The sequence below is a fragment of the Erithacus rubecula genome (genome assembly GCF_903797595.1).
Source record: "Erithacus rubecula genome assembly, chromosome: 1".
In the NCBI taxonomy this organism is placed as follows: Eukaryota; Metazoa; Chordata; class Aves; order Passeriformes; family Muscicapidae; genus Erithacus; species Erithacus rubecula.
This window is the reverse complement of record NC_136658.1, coordinates 92,691,639-92,711,958: the sequence shown is the minus strand read 5'-3', so window position 1 is coordinate 92,711,958 and position 20,320 is coordinate 92,691,639. Positions and strand designations below refer to the sequence as shown.

At 37.7% G+C, this 20,320-nt stretch overlaps 1 protein-coding gene across 2 annotated transcripts in view; it reads right to left on the bottom strand.

Moving 5' to 3' along the window:
* TBL1X (transducin beta like 1 X-linked) overlaps positions 1-20,320 on the bottom strand; it is a 187,970-nt gene that overhangs the window by 79,086 nt on the left and 88,564 nt on the right. Inside the window, exon 3 of one of the 2 annotated variants that reach the window (XM_079298889.1) lies at positions 5,048-5,153. The exons of the other annotated variant lie outside the window; for it this stretch is intronic. The gene's annotated coding sequence lies outside the window, so the exon portion shown is untranslated. The remainder of the gene's footprint in view (positions 1-5,047; positions 5,154-20,320) is intronic. 2 annotated transcript variants of the gene reach the window in all.

Genomic DNA, 20,320 nt, shown 5'->3' with positions numbered 1-20,320 from the left:
TTTCATAATTGCCTATCTCGACAAAAGTATTACTAAATGTGTGATATACTATATATGTTTAAAATTAAAAGACTGATTAATAGTGCAGATAGTTCAGCATAAAAGTTAAAGCATTATTTGAAGGCCAGTGACCTAAAGGGAAGTTTTAATTGTTTCAGCATTTTCCAGCATCTCACACGAAGCTAACCTCAGGTTTTGCTTGGCACTTTATAATTCAATGAAGAGAGAAAATGTCTAGCCAGAGTCCTGGACTCACTTCAATCAGTAAGAAAGATGCCAGTGGCCTCAAACTGGCTGTTACTAAAAAGGATGAGTACACAGTACAAACTGTTCAAAGCATGGTATTGTTGCTATTGTGTTTACAAAGAGTTCTCTGAGTCAGACTGGCATTCTTTTCTGTGTAGCAGAGAAACAAAAACACCTTATACTTTTAAAATTAGCTTTACAATGTTGAATGCAATCATCCTTTAAGCAGGCAAAATAAAAAAAAAAACTTTTCTATCAAGGAATGTAAAAATGATTAAGGTGAATCATTATATCCAGAAACCTTGATTACAGGAGGAACTAAGTAGGGACTAGAGAGAAATTATTCTACATTTCCTTGATCAGAGATATACAATCATGCTATAGATGAAGGCAGCTATGATTGATTATTCTGTTTATTAGGACTGCAAGCTGGTTAGATAAAAGGGAAATTAATTTGTGCATGCATCAGTTGAACTAAGCTTATTTAAACTGATTTAGGTTGACGATAAACACAATTCATGTTACAGACTATTTGGGATGCTTGCTAAATCACATTGTAGCTCACAGAGCAACCAATAAAAAATGTTAACCATTTCAGATAAAACAAAAATTACAAACTCACTTTGTTCTGTTATAACAGAGATGTTCAGGAGAGTGCTATTTTCTGAGCAGGTGCCGTCCATATTAACCCAATCTGCAGAGCCATTTGTTAGAAGATACAGCACAATACAATCCTGGGCAGCCATCTCACATATGAAGGTCTGAATACAGCAGTGATTATTCAGAGGCTATGGGCAAGTCAATAAAAGACTATTCTGAGACCTACTGCTCAAATGGTGGCACAGGTATGAAACCAGGTGTGCTGCAGCTGTTTGCTTCTGCTCCTTACCTGGAGTTCACTGTCCCTGACAGCCAAACCAGAGCTAAAGACTGACTGATCTCTCACTGCAGTCTTTGAAGTCAGAACACCCTGGTCATTTTAAGAGACTTCAGCAAGAGCTGGCTGGGAATGGACTTTGCACTAAAACAGCAGTAGGACTTGAGTGCTCTGACTTTGCAGCTCAGGTGTGGGCTCTGTGGTACCTTAAATCACCTCAGCTTTTTCTGTGGTGATCACTCACTCTCCAAATACCCCCTTACAACAACTTTACTAATCACTGTAGTCACATTTGTGAAAAAACCCCAAGCTTGGACCAAGGTCCTTGATTACAAAGTCAAGTGTGAACCTGTGACTTCAGTGCCTAGGTAAAAACACAGTATCAGTGATGACCATGTTTTTAAATCCATACTGCTTAATTATACCTAAAATATATCCAGTTTACACATAAGAACTACTCCTTAACTTTCACCACTACATTAAGTAAACTTTTGATTAAAAAATAATAGTTTTATTTCTCTTAATTGACAGCATTTAGAGTGAAGACTAGATAGTAAAATACCAGGTGAAAATGTTTACAGCCTGCTTGAAGATGCAATTTCTTTTGAAATTAACTGATGTTAATCTGCATATTTGGCACAAATTTTTAGCATGTACTATGTAACAGTATGTTTATCCATCAATTCTATTCATCTTCCATTAAATCAAACCAGTTCAGATAGGAACAAAGTCATACAAAAATGTAAATGGAAATACAGATCTTGTACATCTCCAAGACTTAATTAACAACTTATTGAGAAAACAATTATATTTCCTGTCCTGTTTCTGCATGGGATGGCTGCATGAGACATTCAAATTATTCAGGAGTATGTTTAACTAGAGTGCCTGCAGTAATTCCATTTCCACACCATGATGTGGTAAAATAATTCAGTCTGAAATAAAAACTTTGTTTGAATCAACCTTTAAAAAGCAGAAAATCATATTTGTTTTCAGAGGACAACTGTCCCAGCTCTGTTTGGGAAGCAGCCAATGCACACACACAGTCCCCCACTGCATGCAGGTCACAGAAGGCACGGTGTCTCTGCAATGTGCCACACACACACTGTGTGCACAGCACCTGTCCAACAAAATAAATACCTGAGCTCCCCCAGAGTGCTGCAGCCTCAGCCGAGTTCACTGACCCAGGCATATTTCTGCAGCTCTGCCCAGACAAGTTAAGCAGACTTTGGGTGGATGAAAAAGCACTGCTGACCTGTGTGAAGTCTGCTGGGCAAACTCAGAGGAGCAGTTTTGGGCAAGGCAGAGCTCCACTTCCCCCTCCCTGTGGCACAGTGTTTGCTCGTGAAGGCAGGAACCTTCCACTTCATCTGGCACTCCAGCTGAACTCAATACATACTTATTAATGACTACAACAAAAACTGCCTTTTCCCACTTTGCATATGTCTTATGAGCACTTTCAAGTGACTGACACAGTGAGTGTGCTATCATAATGTGCTCTACAAATCAAACAGCAGACTATGGGATTAGGATAGTTCACTCCTACAAGGTCTGAGCTATGCCTTCAATAATCACCAGCTTAGTTTAAAAGTCAAAGGATAAGGCATTTTGCCACCTCATTTTGAAATGCTAGCATCCTCTTACTATCATCAAAAACCTTCCTTGAAACCTTAGCTGTTAAAAACAAAAGATAAAGCAAAAGGCAGCACAATAATTTTATTCCATAGCAGTAGTTTAAAACTGTGCTGTGCAAAAGAAAGGCTCAAAGCAAGTATTTCAGAAGCTAGCTATAACTGGAATAGTAGTTTCATCTCTCTATCACAATGTAAAATACATAGGTCCACATTCTAGCTACATATACTTTTTTCTGACTTGGCTGATAGCCCAAAAGGTACTAAAGAATGTTCCTGTTATTTTAAAATATGCTTATTTTAAAAATACTATTACAATATTGACTATTTTTCAGTGAACAGTTATGATGCCATTAGACTTTTAAGGAAAACCACTCTATGAATAAATAGTTCATGTGTACACCCACAGGTGCAATATTATTTGATGGCAACATTTAAAAAACAATAAACATTTAAAAATCAATACAGAGTTTACTAATTTAACCTCAGAATTATAAAGGATGTTGTTTAAAAGCAGTTTGATTTTTCTAGTCCATAAATCTAACTGACCAATAAAAATATTTGGTGGGATCAGGTGCCAACAGTAACTTTAGTTAACATACAGAAAGTCTTTGTACCCTATACCTGTGCAATTCCACCTTCAAAGTTCTAAATAAATTGAAAAAAAATTAAAAACTAGTAACTGTAAAAAAATTTAAAAAGCTGTTATGGAACTGTATGCATGGGGGTATTATGGTAATTTTATGAATCATGTATTTGCAAGCAAACTTTTTGTTTATAGTTTCTCTTAATTTCTTTGTATAAAATGCAGCATTCTTATGCAACAAGAAGATAACACATGTCCTCAAAATAAAGAATGTTGGTGCTAACTTATGGATAATGGAACAATCTTCTCAATCACACCAAATGAATGCTTCTGAAAAAATACTGTTCTGGAAACTTTTAAAAAATAATAGACATTTTCTTATACTAATCTGTGCCTCTGTACTTCTACCAAGTTACAATTTGCACTACCACATTTCAATTGTGACATTCCTGAACTGCACTTCTTCCAAGCTCTTTGAACAACAGAAATCTTCATATGATTATACATTTGAAGTACCTCCCACTACATCCTATCAATATTTTCTTAAATTCAAAGTAAATAATTCATACAAGAAACATAAAACTAGGAAAAGGTGACCTATTTCTTCCTAGGTATCACATGCATACACCTACTTTTCCTACTTTTTCAAATTGAACTTACCCAACGTTTCATTTTTTGACATCTAATTTTGCCTCATCTCTTTGCTTTATCTAGCTTTTTACAAGGTTTTCCAGTTAAAATATTGTCATTCCCTGTGCATTCATACAACATATCCCACATTATCCTGATAAAGCTGACCAAAGTTGTTATCCAGAATAATATGGATTTAAATAATATGGATTTATTTGTATGGTTGGGACAGGGTATTTCAGCCAAGTGGATTTTTGTAGCAAGCAAGAAATAATGAAGGCAATATTCAGAAAATAGTGCACAGTAGCCAAGGACTTCCAAAATACATACAATCTTAATGGCATAGAAACAGCTCAATAAAATGACAGTGAAACCTGACAACAAAAGGGAGTAACAAACTTCCCACACATCTAAGTGCACAAGACCAGAGATACGACCTTAGGCCACAGCATCAGTGGTACTGTGCATACAGCTATATAGTCCCTGCTGTTTTCCCAAAATGGCAAAGATCTTGCTCTTTCTCCATTATTCACAAAAAAAAAGAGGAAGAATTCTGTACCTTCACAAGACACCCCATATGCTGCTATCAGCACAGAGACTCATGCAGAAAGAGCACAGCAGCAATCTGAAAATGCTGTGGAGAACCAATGAATGTTACATGAACACAGAAGCTGTCTCAGATCCATTGCAGGAGAATAAGATTGCTCAGGGCTAAAGTTAGAGCTTGGGCACTACTGATGGTGGTGTAGGTATAGCAGCAAGACAGCTCTTACTGCTGACATGTTTTGAGGTTATTTCCTACCATAGCACTCACTTAACACCAAAGCCACGTAAAGAAATGTACAGTACTTCTTTGTTTTGCTTCTTCAATCTGTACCTTAAAAACCAACCCTGAACAAATGCAGACTTTTTGTCAAATGCCTCTGTTTAAGAAAGCTGGATTGCCAGTGACAACACTGGCAGGAGTCCATGTATGTGCACAGGAGCTGACTGCCTGGGTGACTTCACCAAGGAAAAACCTGACAGGACAGAAGTGGCACACCAGAGGTGAGCTGTTATTTGTGATTCCTTTTGGCTTACCTGGTCGTGAGACCCGTGAGCTGCTGAATGCTGCTCCTCGCAGGCTGCTGTCCAGAGTCTGGGGGTTTGAGTTACCATGGAGATCACTGCATCTGACACTGAGGGGCTGCAATGACAGACAGAGGTACCAGTCAAACCAGGGGCCATCACCTCACCAAAACACAAACCCATGGCTCCTTTTGGTTTTGGCATTCACCAAGGTCCAAGCTCCCAGATTAGGAGCTTTAGCTAAACTGTAAGGGGAAAAAACCCAATACTCATCCCCAAAAGAGTTAGAGAGGTGAGGGCAATCCCCAGTGACACACAGCATTTGAGCACTTTGCAAAGCCATGCACTTTTTCAGGAGCTTGGAAGGATCCTAATACACCATGAGCTAGACTCAACAATTTTCAGCCTTTCTGGTCAAGTATAACAACAGCAAGCAATTCACCCAGAACTAGTGCTGAGCACAGCACTGAAATGCCAGCGTGCTGCCTCAGAATGGTGAGACACACAAAAGTTCTCCCTCAAAAAGCCTCCAGTGGGAAACTGAGCGTCACTTTTGTGCAAGAAGGGAAAAGAAGGCACCTGAATATTTTTGGGGCAAGGCTGAAGGCAAGCATTTATGAAAATCAAACATGAAACACAGCTTGGCATTCCACCTGCAATAACAAACCTACTTGGAGACTTTTCCAAGCCTGCTAACAAGCATGATGAGTAAAGACTTATTTCTTATTGCCTTTGCCATTTGAGCACCACATATATTGACAAATTTCTTATTCTTCCGTTCCAATCCTCAAGTCTTATGCTAAATTTTGTCCACAAAATTTAATAATTAAATGCTGGAAAGTGAAATGAGGTAGTCATTGGAGAATTTTAAAATTAATTATCCTCTTCCATACAAATGTCTGACAGCTTTTAAAACTTTTGTCCTGGTTTTGTTTGGGATAGAGTTCCTTTTCTTCCTAGCAGCTGATACAGTGTTGTATTTTGGATTCAGTATGAGAGTAATGTTAGTAACACAGTGATGTTTTAGCTGTTAGTGAGCAGGGCTGACACTGAGTTAGGGATTTGCAGTTTCCTCTGCTCTTTCAGTGAGCAGGTGCACAAGAAGCTGGTGGAAGCATGGCAGGGACAGCTGTCATGGTCTGGCCAATCCATGCCAACACTGTCACACTCAGTATATGAGTGTATATGTATATATATGTGTATATATATATATATATATATATATATATATGTGTGTGTGTGTATATGTATATATATATCTGTGGGGAGCTGGCTGGGAGGGGCTGTTCACTGCTTGGGGCTGAGCTGAGCACCCTCACCAGGCGGTGAGCAATTGTACTGTGCACCACTAGTCCTTTCTGGGTTTATTTCTCTCTCTTGGTTTGTTACTTCCCTTTTAATCATCTTTATTATATTTATTAATATTGTAATTAGTATTATATTTTGCTTATTAATTACTTATTTCCATTATTAAACTCCTATTTTCTCAACACATGGATTTTATTTTTTTCCAATTTTCGACCCCATCCTACTGGGTGAGTAGGGGGATGGAGCAAGTGGCTGTGTGGTACTTAATGATCAGCTGAAGTTAAACCACAACTATACTTTAAATATCATTTTATGATATAATCAATTTAATAGATAATATATTTAAACATATAATCAGGAAAAGCTTTTCTAAATCCAGTTCTAATTCTCAGTCTGCAGTACTACAACGTGTTCTCATTTACTTCATTGAGACATAAATACACCATCTAACCAAATACAACTGCTCACTTCAGAAAGAGTTACATCTATCCTAATTGGAGGTGAATGACTACACAAGGGACAACACTTGCCCACTGAAGCATCACAAACTATTAGCAATACATCAGCTGGACATCCACAGTTTTTCTGTGTTAGTCTACTGAATGCATATAAATCTTCATCTATGTGGCTGCATATCTAATCACCTGTCTAATTCTCAGATGGCATTCTGAGTCGACTGTTCTCATTCTCATCTCTCCATCTCATCTCTATTTTTTTTTTTGTTTGTTTGTAATTATAGAATCATTGACTGGTTGGGGTTTGAAGAGGCTTAAAGATTATCTCATTCCAACTCTCCTGCCATGGCCAGGGATACCTCCCACTAAAAGCCCCATCCAGCCTTGCCTTGAACACTCCTGGGCTTGCAGCATCAACAACTTGTCTCTCATCTCATTTTTCCTGTGGAGCATGTTATGTTTATGCAAAACACAATATACTCAAGAAGCATAATTGTGTGTAAATATAAAATCTGAAAATCCAAGCAACAATTAGAGGATTTATCATGTCTTATGTGAAAATTATCTTCAATATATTCAATACTCCTACATTATGCTATGCAACAGTAACTAACACACACTGAGGCTGCTCTCATGTCAAATACCAGGGAAATAAGTGGCTCATCTGGAAGGTTTCTGCAAGATTCATGGAGTTTAAAGGACATGGTAGAATATCAGATATTCCTACTGCAGCACTGCAAATGAATCAGGGTTATTGAAGAAATTTTATTAATGTTTTCTGTCAGAATTGTACTCTTAAACTGGTTGGGTCATGTTTTCATTTGTTCTGTTTACAAATCTTATAAACTGGATCACTGGTGGTTTCTATCAGTGACATAATCACTTAAGGGCTATTCATCTTGCCACAATGCTACAGAGGCAGAAGGCAGCACTGCAGGCAGCTGGTAACAGGCTAAGAGCTAATCACATCCTTTGGTAAGACCAGCTTTGGTTGCCTTGCAAGACTACTTCATGGCAAATACTGGCTCTCTACTGGAAAAGTGAAAATTAAAGTGAAAAAGATGTATTAGAGGCAAAAAGATATGATTATTATATTTTTATTACCTGTAAGTGTCAGCAAAGCTTAAAAGTTACATATATTCCCCTTATGGTTGGGTAAGAGCACGTATGTATTCATGACTGCAATAATAATATGTTATCACGTGGCCCTACTCCCAATGCTTTACTCAACAACAAAAGTTTCTTCTTCAAATCTGATTTCATACAGAAGTAAATACTAATATGAGCTTTGAAATAAACAGTAGGCAAAGACAAAAATGTTCTTTTAAACTTTCATTTGTAATATTAGCATGACAACCTATAATTACAGTAGGATAATGTCTTCACAATTTATAAAGAAACTGAAAAATAATCCATCACCAGAGATCACAGAATACAACTGCATAAGTGATTAGAACAGTGTAGAAAGCACTTTAACATGAAATATCTGGAGAGTTACACTGGTATAGTTTATTACAAAGAAAAAAAAAGACAGATGACCTAATTACAGCACTTAAGTATTTTCTTTGGGAGAATATACTAAGTATCAACTGGCTTGTTAATCTAGCACAGGGTTTGCATAAAACTAATCAGCATCTGGAAGCTGACAAAAAATTCAAATGAGAAATAAAGCATATGCTTTCCATCACCTGTGACTAACCATTAGTGCAACTATCCAATGCAGAGATTCTCCATTTGTTGATGCCAAGCTTTAGTGGAACTTTCCCAGAAGATGAATTTTTGTGAAAACACAAGATATCCTGCAGTCATACAAAAGTTACTCTGTTTCATACAGATAGATCAAGTCTGCAATACTGAGAAAGGGAGATTAGATGCTGGTCATAAATTAAATACACTATGATCAAAACTAATTGTCTGGTTTAGTAACTAAAGCACTGGGTGTTGATGAGCACTGTGCACACTGAGCTGCTGCCAGCAAACACTCAGTGACATCCATGTGCATTCACACACACATACAGTGAGAGAGGGTCTGTGCCTTCAGGCCATGTGGAGTCACACAGATACTGCCATCCTTCCAGAGACAGGATGTCTCTGCTGTCTCTAAACTCTGCTGGAATAAAACTCTGACTTCTCATTTAGGAAGCTTACTCTGTCCTCCATGAGCCAAAAGGACTCAGTCACAGGAGAGCAGCAGCAGGAGCTCTCTTCACAAGGGTCACTTGGGGCATCAATCAGATACTGAAGGCAGGCAATACAAATGATGCTCTCTGAATTTGTGCACGCAGCAATAAATACAGTGCTTCACATTATTAACTATTTGCCAGTCCTGTCCCTGTGGACAGCAAGCTTTCTGGGCAGAAAAACATTCTTAATGCCATATTTCGGTGGGTTAGCCAAGCAGCTAAAATCCAGCAGTTTGCTTACAGCTCTCTCCCCGCAACAGCTGCCTCACTCTGGGCACACAAGTAACATGGGCTCCTTGCAAAGGAACAATTGAAGAAGAAAAGGAAATAAAAAGGTTATGACCTAAAGGTTACATCGGTGTCACAGTGAGCAAGCTTTTAATTTCACCCCTTTAGCAAAGGATTGGAAAGTTATTGGATATGTTACTTTAGCTACCATTGGTGCTGTCGCTAAGCTATGCCTTGGGCTGGTAAGTGTCAAGAAATGCAAAAATGTTTAAATATCAACCAAAAGGAAAAGTAAAAAAAATTCTTTCCTTTTTACTAATTGCAAATCTGGTACACAAGGTTTGACTTTGGATTTGCACTATGTTTGCAAAGTTAACCTAGGCAAACATGTTAATTGATCTCCTTATCTCTCAGCTCCTCCATTGGACCAATCTCAGGGAAGCAAAACCATGGAAAACCCTGGCACCACCTCCCACGTGGGCAGTTGATGAATGAAGTAATTCACCAACCCCTCTGTGCCTGTCCCCAGTGCCAGCTCAACTCAAGAAAAGCAGTGAGGCATTTCCTGCCCTGCTCTGGCCAGGGCAGAGGACAAGCCCCGTGTCAGGGACACACTGCACAGCACCATTTGCTGAGAAGTCAATGAAGGGGGATGTTCCTTAAAGGAGGCTCAGTTTGGTGCTGCTCTTAGTGGGCCACAGACCAAACAGTGCATTTATCTGCTGCTTCATATGTAGATTTCCTTTTGCAGGTACCTGAGCAACTTTAGGAAACTGAAACTGGGGGCCAGATTTAGAGGAGGAACGTGAAATTACCGGCTGGGCAGGTGCCTGGGGTAATGGCACTTAAATAGCACAGGAGTTTTACTCTTGATTTAAACTTGGAATAATCAGTCACATAATTCTGGATGATGTTTTAGTGAATTCTACTCAATTCCTCTAAATACATGTAGCTGCTGAAATATTTTGCCAATCTGATTTCTGTTCGAGTACTATTTCTGCATAGTTTCAGATAAATAATTTTATTTCTTTTTCCTAACAATACAGACAAGGAGAAACCAAACCAATGCCATTACTATTCTGTTTCAATATATTTCTGTTAACTCCTTCATAATGAAAAAACACTAATTGGGTAATTAATTTATTATCACACTCCAGGCTTTTAAAGGCACAGGAAAGTTTAAATGCTAAATAGGCCATCTTCAGAAGACACTGAATTACAAAAGCAGATATTGCATTAAATCTCTGGGGAAGAAATACAGGATACCTAGTGTACAATATTTTTCTTTCTTTCAATTGATAAACAGCTTTGGTATTTTCAAACTACCCCTCCCTGGTGGACTATACTATACTATACTATACTATACTGAAGTATACCATGACTACATAGAAGAGTCTAATAGGACATCAATAATTATGCAATCTTCTGCAATAAAAAAACAAACCTAAAATGCATTTTTTAAAGCAATTCCTAAAAAAATGTACAAGTTTGTGAGGAGAACATTCAACACATTAGCAAAACTCCTGGTGGTGAGCTGAGATTTTAGTTTCTTTATGGATTAACATAATGTATAAATATAAACACAGCAGAATAACCACAGCTGTGGCTCCCCTGGGCCATGACCAGCAATTAGTCTGTACAAGGATCATGGATAACACTGCATGGAGCAGAAAACAGGACCATCATTTTCAGCACAACACAACATAACGTGCTGGGTTTCTCTATCATGTTTCCAATGAGCACCTATGCACTGGAACTGCAAACTCTGTTCAGAAAAACCCACACAATCTCTGAATATTAATGAATTTGCCCTAAGGTCTTATAAAGAAAATAAACACTAGTTAATGTCTTGCTATGATAAAAAATTCCTGCTGAAGACACTTATGTATCTATTATTGCCCCACAGCTGCTTCCTCTAAAGGAAACTATGCAAGATTTTTTATTTTAAATATATCATAGATGAATGCCTAGATTTGATGAAGCAAAAAAAATCACGAGTCAGTTAAAAACCTGAAAATCAACGTTGAAATAAATCTTCATTATAGTAGTAGTGCAAAAAGCTTCCCCATAGTAACATCTAAGCCAAAGCAACAAGAATACCCTCAGAAATAACCTACATCTTCCCACAAAAACTTAAAATACTTAAGCCTTGAAAGCCTGTCCTCATGTGCAACTCACAGAGCCTGAGCTGCCCCTTTGAAGCAAATCTCTCAAGGGAAAACAAAATTGCAGGTGGAAACTCTTCTCATGTTTCACCTTAACTAACTCTGTCAGAGCTAGCGGACACCACGAAATAAAGAATTTCAGAAGGACTGTCTCGGATAACTTGGCTGTATTATGCTACCCCTTTTACACAGGGGTGTAAATTTCTCCTAAGATAAATTAACTCTTACCAGCCCAAACAGTGACTCAGTTCAATCAGTCTTAGAACCAGACTGGAATTGACAGCATCAATTCTCAGAATCTTTACCACTGTCAGCACTTTGCCTGAACAGACATTCTGACAGCTGTAGCTTCTTTCTGCTTTAACTGTGTATTGGAGTGTAGAAGATATTCTCTCTACCATGTGTAATAGTTTCACAGGACACATGAATTACCTGCTATTATTTAATAGGCCAGAACTTCCAGTGATAAGAATGGATTTATGCAGAGCCTAGGTGTCAGCACCCAAACCTGGAACCAAGACTGGAAATGCTTACGACTGTAAGAGGATATTTTGCAGGATGTGGATGGATTCATGGGTGCTGTGGCCTGCAACACAGCAATTCTGCTACTTCTTTTATCAGAAAGATACGTGAGTATCAAATAGCACAAAATGTATTTTACCAACCCTCAGGCAAACCAAATGTCATTTTTCTAATTAACAAATCCAGATTTTAAAAAAACGAAACCCCCCCCCCAACTTCTCTCTTGACAGTAATTCATGAGATTTCTGCTGAACTTTTTAAACATGAAACAAACCCCACAGCATGTCTAGGACTGTTGTGATGAAACATAAAGAAAGGAATTTAATTACTAATTTTGTGATAGTGCAGGTAGGTGTGAAAGAATTATCCCTTTCACAAGCATTGAACTGTAATACTCTCATTTGCCTATTTAGCTCTACCTCAGGCAGAAGCACAGAGGAAGAAACAGGAAAGAAGAAATGCAGCCTCCTCTGCACTGCCTTAGCAGTCACCATTACTGGATTTAAACGTGAGTGCAAAAAGAAAACCACACAGTTTTGATTTATTCATATAACTTTTGCCAAGTAGATCTGTCAGTCTAACCTAAGAAATGAACTTCCAAGTCTTTGGCCCTCAGTTGTACAAAATACTCCATTGTTTCCAGCATGCACACCTTAGAGGTGCCCAACTGGAGAGAACTACAGTGAAAGGATTTGCTGTTTCCCACATCTGAATGACCCAGAGTCTGCAGAGTTTTCTCAAGGTGCATCAGTAATGTGAATTGCAGCCCACGGCAAAGACAGCCAGTACAATTCTCCTAAACAAGGTTTAAGATGTGTAGCCAATATCATCAGTTTCGTTTTGGGTTAGCTGTAGTTTCTAAGAGATTTTGAAGGTGGGATACCATGGACACTGTGGTAATACAATTGTGATACTGTGGAGACATCAATAAACACTGCAAGGTCAGGCTTTAAGAGAAATTACTACAATCAGCTTTGGAGGAGCAGAGATGGCAGGTGCTTTGGACTGTGGTATGGCATTAGAGGAGCAGCTTGTCCCTAAAAGACCTCTTGAAACTTCATCTTGGCTGGAACCTCAGCTACACAACACTGCAACAAGATGTGTGTATATATATATATATATATATGATAATTAATATATTTAAGTCGCATTTTTTCTGTTACATTATAGCAATTGTATGAAATGCTCTAGGCTAGAAGCTGCTGAATCAGGAAATGGATCAGAAGTGAACTAAAATGCCTTTCTAGTTATTGATTCCTGCTCTCTGTTTCATGTCAGTTTCCTAGAATCCATCCAACACAAGCACGAAAGGGTAATGAGTTTCTGAACCCACACTCTAATAGTGCACACTGCATCAAAGCTTTCAGTAATTGCCTGGATGCTGCTTCCCAGCAGTACTAAACAACTTAAATATAATTAGCTGGAAGCCCTATGGGCTTCATTTCCCCACTGGAACACCTCTTACACTAATCCATTTATCATGCTGACAGATGACTGAATCACTGGCACTATGGACCCATTCTACTAATAATATTTTTCAAGCCCACATTCTGGTGCTTTATGGGGTACATTTTTGAAAAGGAAAAAGCAGTGTTAAGAGTGGGGAGAGAACAAGACATATAACTTGTTCATCTGTTCCCAGAACAGACCAAGGTTATTTGTTTGATTAGTCCACTAAGTATAAAATGCTGGAGCTATCAGGCAGAAAATGAAATTTAAATGTATGCATTATGGAACCACATGATGCCAAAAATAATAGGGAAACACAAAAACATTGAAAAGACTTTTGGAAGTTTCCCAGCAATTCTGAGGTTTCAAGAGAAGTTTGCATAAGAGGACAATTTTCAGCATATCCTCCTGAGGATGGCCTGACTACAGCAGCCAAGATAAAATTTCTTCATACTGCTTACTTCTTATACATCTTTCTGAACAAAAGGTGACAAAAACAAATTTCAAAGCTGTCTGAGTTATATTGAATACACATGAATTGAACATCATGCTGCCACAAATCTATGCACTTGGCAAGCTGCTGGAGAATTCTCATTTAAGTACAAAAAACAATTATTTAATTTATTGGGCAGAATTTTCTAATGTTGTAATGAAACCCATTTTATCCCCATGACTTTTAATTCCAGACAAGTTTCAATAAGTGGACCTCTGCAGAGGCTGAAATTATGGGGACTGCTGAAATTATGGGGAGCCAATGTCTTCCAAAATGTACCACACTGTGGGAATGAAATAATGGTACAAATGCTAAATTCTCATCAATTCATTTTAAATCATGAAAAAAATGACTCTAGGATGTTATTTGCTTATGCTTGCTTTCTAAGAAGATGTGGGACAGGAAACAAGAAGTGACAAAGTTGGTAAACACCAGTAAGAAAGAGGGTTTTAAAAGGTGCCTTTCTTCTAGAATCATTATATTGTGGTCAGTAATTCACATTCTGGGTTGGATTCACAGGATCCAGCTAGACTAGTAGCATTGTTTCATCTGTTTATTTCCTCTGGATGTTCTCCTCATGGACACAGAAAATATTAATGTTGAAAAACAATAAAACAAGAAACTTGTACTTCTTGTACTCTACATGCTTGTAGTAAAGCCAACAGCCAACACTCAGAAATTCTCCAAAAAGCAGTACCACAAGTTAAAGTTAACTCGTGGATATCAGTATGAATTCAAAGAGTGAATAGAAAAGCTATATTTGAATTTCTAACAATGAAATAAATAAGTAAAATATATTCAATGATGTAAACTGACTTAGCTGGTGAATCAAGCAGCAGCAGCAGGATGAGGTACAGCTGGCAGTTCTTGGGAGCAGCACCTCAGAACAAGGCCAGAAAGAACAGAAGCTACTTGGACATTACTTGATTTTCAAAAATGCAACCACAGGTCATTACACCACCTGGTAAAGTACTGAGAAGGTTATTAAATACTGAGCTGTTTGAGATTTCTTCATGTGAAGCCCAGAGCAGAAATCTCAGTTTCACATGCACTCTCCACCCACTCCTTCCCTCCGGCCTGAAACTGGAAATCTCACCCCAGAGACACTGACACTTGCACCTCAGACAGTCAACCTGCCTGTTGCTCAAAGCCAGCCTCTTCCTTCCCAGCCTCATCTTCTCTGTTTAGTGTATTTTCTACTCCCACATAGGGCAGACGTATCCTGAGCAAGGGTTGCCCCAAACCATCCGAAGCTCAACACTTGTCAGTCACACTTTCACATGAAATGCAGAATTTCACACTCCTGTTAACACGTTCTCCTTTGAAATGCAGTGGTACTGAGCAGAGCAAACATCAGATCTAATCAAAAGAACATTCTGCAGTAAAAAAATGTCAAAAAAATCTTTTCCTGTTTTTAGTCATCTTTAATAAAACAGATCATGGTCCTGAATTTCCTAACTAGGAAACAGTGTTTGTCAGGCAAAAAACAAAACATTGCCTTTATTTTAATTTTTGTGTGCTTTATGAAAAAACTTGCTGTATTGTCAGTGAACCTGAATTTCCAGGACACTAACTCTGAGACAATTTTTAAATTATTGAAGTAAATGGTATCTCTTTAAAGCACTGTCAAAATTATTATACACAGAGATTCTTCCTTGTAAATCAGGGGCAAATATACAGCAGCTTTATATTTACATAATTGCACTGAATTCTCAAGAACTTTTAATAGAAGCAGCAACAGAGGAAAAGAGAGGAATCATCTAAGAATGAAACAGCTGGAGCCAGAGTCCACTAACATCCATACTTTGTATGGTATGAAGTGTCCACTTGGAAAGACATGGCATGTTAAGCAGTCAAAAATTAAGAGCACTTTAGGAGTGCAAATAAAAGCCTGTTCAAAAAGCATGGCAGAAGTGACCTAATACATTGATCTACAAAAAGAGCACCCTTTGTAATATGCATTTGAAAAGTGATTTTTACATTCAATAATTACTGTCTTCAGCATTAGAAAGATAATGAATTTTATTGCACAACAACTTCAGTGCAGTCTCCATTTCTGGACTCCTGACTAGATCAAACCTACAATAGCCATAACTCCCCCCAAAGCTTGCCCTGCTTTGACCTGGGTGTTGGAACTTCTGAAGTCCTGAACTATCATAGGATCCTACAGCAAGAATCTTTCCATACTAAAATTACATATGCTTGTTATGTATTTACATAGAAAATAGGGAGCTTAATAAAAAACACCAAAAATTACATATTGAATCCAGACAGATCCAAAGTCTTAAAAGATACAAAATGTGAGGCATTCCTTCTGATCATATAAAGCTTATGCTGGTTAAGCAACTATAACAAAGCAAAGACTGATAATTAAAGATATAGAATACTTTTGTTACACTGTAGATTCTCTTTCAACATTACCTTTTCCTTCTACCTAAATCATTGTAGAGATGTAGGAGTAAAAACTATTTATATTAAATTACAGTTTTACTGTATATAAGTGAATTTTAATCTATCCCCAATTAAAATGCAGGACAGATTAATAGGTTATACTGTCTGGATATGAGAAATGCAGTTGAGAATACTGGCTAGAGAAATACACTAAATGAAAAAAAAAAGAGCAGGAACACAAAATCATCTGCAGTAAACATGGCTGTGAAAAACCTGAGCATTTCAAAAGATGTGGATGAAATAACCTGTCAATGAACATCACACAGAATTGCTGGTAAAGAGCACTGGTCTGAGGAACCCAGTCCTTGGACTTGGTCAGTAAAACAGGTAATTTCAATACATTGTAACTTTTTAATAAAATATTTTAAGAGTCAGCAGCACAAGTGAAATTTCAGGGAAAAAAACCTACAAATTTACCATCTGTGTGTTACAGGAAATAAACTTTGATAAATTTTGGTCCTGTTGATTTGTTACTCTGATAAACTTGAAGGTTGATAGTAGCTGTCTCATCATTATATGCCATACAGGAGTAAATGGGTACCCATATCTCTACACTGAGACAAAATTCACCTCTTTTGCTAACAATTTTGACCAATATATATGGTGGAAATGTTTGTTTATATAAAAAGATTTGGATAAATTCCTTTAGTGAATTCATTAAAGGATTATGTCTCAATATACTTATGTTCTATGCTTTGATGCAATTCTGACACCATAAATGGTGTGATCTATCCATCTTTGGTTTCTTTTACTTCAATTTTCTATCTGCCTGAAGAGGTGTTTAGCTAATGAAGCTCACAGATTTATAATGATTCTTTAGACTACTTCTTTGAAGAGACACACAGAAAGCATACTCAGTATCTTAGCATTAGCAAATTGTTATCCAAGCCATTCAGTCAATATATCATTCTACTTCATGGTATGTTCACGCATAGGAAAGTTCTTAAAGTATTTTCCATTATGTAAAGCCATGATGAAAAAAATCTGCATCAAGTTTAAAAACTCTAATAAAATCAAATCCCATAACAAGACAAAACAAATGCGAATCCCCACCAAATTCTGAAAATTCAACTGATTAGTTAAACTTGAGGAGGGAGAAAGACTTTTGAAATGCAGAAAACTTCAAAGTTAAGTTGCTTTCCTCCTCCCTGAAGCTTCCTCAGCCTTGCTACTCCAGCATTAAGGTCCAAAGGCACTGATCCTGCTGCTGCACATGTCATTTCTTGAAAACTTGCAAGAACCTTACAATGTGCTCAAAAGTAAAAAGGGAAAAAAGATTTTATTACTTCCATCAATGTGAAGTACCCCACAGCGTTTAATGCTTACCTGTGCATTAATTTTGGTAAATAAGTATTTAGGTATTTTCAATGAAAAGTAGGTCTGCTTTTTGAAATGCTAACTAATAGATTAAGAACACCTGAAAGACAGAGCAGGACAATAATTCAAATTGCAATGCAGACTATTCATATTTGTACATATATGTGCATGCCCTAATACAGCACTACACCTTTACATACATTTTATAGCACTGAGTTTTATGCAGACAGTATGTGATGTTACTTTTAGTCAGAATTAAAAGAAGATTTTTCCCAGAGTCCCAGAAGTACAATTGCCATTGACTTCAAAACAAAAGGGATGTGGCCTGCAGTTCTGGAAACCCATCAGTCTTTATCTTGCAAGCTAAACTTTCCTTCTACAAATTGAGAAAACTATGAAAAATCAGAACAAGTATTTGCACAGGAAGATAGTTTTATTTGCTGTATTAAATGAAAAAGATCCTTTTTATATCATGACAGAACATGTCAGGGATGTTCATACCACTTAACTTTGACTCCAACTTATGTATATGGATGCTGATGCCTAAAGCTGGGTATGAATATTCAGTCTTCATTATAATAAGTAGTTTTCTTGTATCACATTAGCAGGAAAAGAACAACCTAATAGTAGAAGACTCATTGAAGTAAAAGAATAATTATAATAATGATAGAAGCAACAAAAAAAAATATCATTAAGAGATCGTTTGCATCTCAGTTTACAGATTTTGTTTACATTAAAGTGTTTTAGTCAGTTGCAAAGGTGTTAAGTCATTTTTTGCCCTGGCCTTTGAAGTTATTTAGGAAAATTCTGCATCATAAGCTTAGAGGCTTAGAAGCTTGGCTTAGAAATTTTGGGAGACAGGTATTGGAAAGTTAATTTTCATCAGGGTAAGTCTAGCTGTATTCTCCATTCTATCCACTGCAGTGTGCAATTTCAGACTGTCATTATGCCTCTTGCTCCGAGTGCAGCTTCACTACTGCAGCATTATTCCCTTGTTCCTCGTAATCACTCTCCCCTTACATTCCTGCTGAACATGGCTGCCCCTCAGTGTCTGTGGAATAGCTGCTCATGTCCAAATGATTCTTATTAAAGAGTTCAGAGAGCTACTGTTCAAAAGTGTTCAAACTAAGCTAGATTATAGTGAACGAATCAGGTTGGAGAGTGACTACATGATCAACCAAATCTCATGGGACCAACACTGAACAGTTTCAAACAGCGGGGGATGGGAGCCTATTCAGCCAGCTCAGCTGCTGCAAGAATAACACGTGGGAGACAGAGAAATGCTCTCCTTCTTAGCTTTTCTTCCTTTTCTTTGCTTTTCCCCATATCTGGGATCCTCGAATTTTTACTCCTGATTCAGGCTACCAAGTTTCCTCAGAACAATTTCTCTCCAGAACCCATGTTCAGACTTGTAAGGCACATCCACACTGTAGCTTAAAAATCCCACCCAAACAAAATGTGCCCCACCACCCTCCCCCCAACACCACCTCAGTAAACCAGCAATGAGTTTAAACACAATCATCCTGGTGTCCTCAATTCACCTTGTTATTGCACCTCCAGTTGCTGCAGCACAGATGGGATGCAACATCTCCCACTGTTTGGGGACTGCCCCTAAAGGTGAGCCATATGTTTTGCAATACCTAGAAACAGCAGGATAAGATAAGGAAATCTCTGCAGCCTTAAGGCAGAGTTGCTTTGATTTCACTGCTCTGTGCCCTGCCTCCTCCCCACCCCCTCCTTATTTTTTTCCTTTTGGTTTTTTTTTTGAGAGCTTTTGTAATTTAATTTATCTGGGTTAAGCCTACAGAAAAAAAAATAATCCAAACAAATACTGTGTGTGCATGTGTGTACGTATGTGTGTAATGCCTCGGAAATCTCCTATGTTATCTGTGTAACATTTTACTTTTCACTAGACAAATATATTTTTAAACAGTGTGGAATCAAAACAACATTCTCAGCATTCAAGACATTCTGTCATCATTGCCCATTTGTTGCCCTCTAGGTTTCTCTCAGCTGGCAAATCTCCCATTTAAGGAATTATCAGATTCATCTGCTTAGACAAGGCTGCAAAACAGAATGAAAGGCTGGATTATTCTAGAGAACTCATATTTTTCTTTCAGGGCAAAAAACCTAGTGCATGAGAGCTGAACATTAACAGCAAATGGAACCAATCTCTCAGACCTGACAGTTCTACCCCCTGTACTCTGTGAAATCTAATTTTGCTTAAGATGCTACAATATTTATTTTACTTTTATCCTTTACTTCTTTAAATATGTTTAGTGCCACTTATTATGTTAACCTGTTTTGAAGCCTTAAATATTATGCTCATATATGATGTTTATTTTTAAACTGTAGCTCTAGTAAGCATCTAGTGCATCCTGCTGCTTCTATGCAATTTGTCATGAAGACTGGCCAACTGCTTTGCTACCATTTCCCCTACAGCCTATTTTTTTGCAGGTTGAAAGTGTAAAAAAAAAAAAAAAAAAAAAAAAAAAGGGAGAAAAGAAATATCAATAAATTGACAGTTTTTCAACACAAGATGGGTCAGGATTTACTTGAGTGATGGAGCAGCTTTCATGACAGAGGCTGTGCTGCAAAACCATGCTTCTGTTTCTGGGCCTGCTGGCTGCTGTGCCAGGATTCCTGGAGGATATGCCACGGTTCTCAGTGCTCAAACACTAAAACTCCACACAACCCATTTGTACCAACATGTG